The sequence below is a fragment of the Orycteropus afer genome, unplaced genomic scaffold, assembly GCF_000298275.1.
Source record: "Orycteropus afer afer isolate SDZICR_OR568_19922 unplaced genomic scaffold, OryAfe1.0 scaffold00040, whole genome shotgun sequence".
NCBI classification, from domain to species: Eukaryota; Metazoa; Chordata; class Mammalia; order Tubulidentata; family Orycteropodidae; genus Orycteropus; species Orycteropus afer.
The window spans coordinates 15727092-15728418 of NW_006921627.1; positions in this window are offsets into that span (position 1 = coordinate 15727092).

Sequence of the window (1327 nt, forward strand, 5' to 3'; positions counted from 1 at the left end):
TTTTTCTTATTGAGAATATTCACAGCAAAACATAAACCAATGCAACAGTTTCTACATTTACAATTCAGTGACATTGATTACTTTCTTCAAATTGTGCAACCATTCTCACCAACATTTCCTAGTTGTTTCTTCCCATTAACACAAATTCACTCTCCCCTAGGTTACTATCCTTTCCAATTACTCTTGTCAGTTTGATGGCACATAGTTCTTAAAAGAGTATAAAGCTCAAGGCAGATATTCTTTATTAGTTAAACCAAACAATTGTTTGGTTTTAAGAAGACTTCAGGAATTTTTTAAAAAATTTTTCTTGTAATGTCGGTACAAATTTACAAAACAGATTCATTTTACACACAACAGTTCATGCACATTTGGTTTTGTGGCCCCAATTACTATCCCCAACCATAAAAAGCTCTTCTCCCATCTCCTCCCTGTGACTTTCCCTCCCTGTGCCCTTCTTTTCTATTCATTCCTGACTGTCCAGCTTCCCCCATCCATGCAAATGCTGCCCTTCGGCTATTTAATGGTTGATTGATCTAGGGCGTGCATCTCCCTAGGTGTGATATTTAAGTTGTGTGTCAACTTGGCTGGGCCTGGTTTTGAGTGGCTGGGCAGCTGGATGTAATTATTCCCCATGCTGAGATTGGTAATCAACTCCATGGTGGAGTCTACTGGAGCAGCTGAGTAGCTGCCTAAGGGATGTGGTCTGCTTCCAGTATATAAGGAGAAGTTTTGAGAAAGGTCTCTGTAACTTTTTGGACCCTGCATGTAACTGAGTCTTCATTTAGCAGCCTGTCATGTTTCTAGTCCATCTTGGGACTGTCTCTGGATCTGAACTAGTAGCCTGCTGTGTAGTTTGGTAACATTGGGACTGTGCCATTTTATTTGTCGACCTTGGATGTGTTAGCCTCAGCAGCCAGCAGCTGCCTGAGTGAAGAGATGCCTCTAGCTCCAATGGGCTGGGAGAAAAAGACAGAGCTGAAGCCTAAGGTTGAAGAGCCCCTAGAACTGACATTTGAACTCAGACTTCTAGCCTCCAAAAGTGAGAATAACCTGTTGTTAATTTAAAGTCATCTCACTGGTGGTATATTTTGTTAGAGTGGCACTTACTAACCAAGAGAAGCTCTAGTAGCGTAGTTCCTAAGGCACTTGACTACTAACCAGAAGTCGGGTGGTTCAAACCCACCAGCCACTCCTCAGAAGGAAGGTTGGACAATCTACTTCTGTAGTGATACTGCCTCAGATATCTGAGGAGGGGTCACTATGAGTCGGGTCTGACTCGATGGCACATAATAACAACAACAACTATTTGGGTGAGAGTTAATCCACA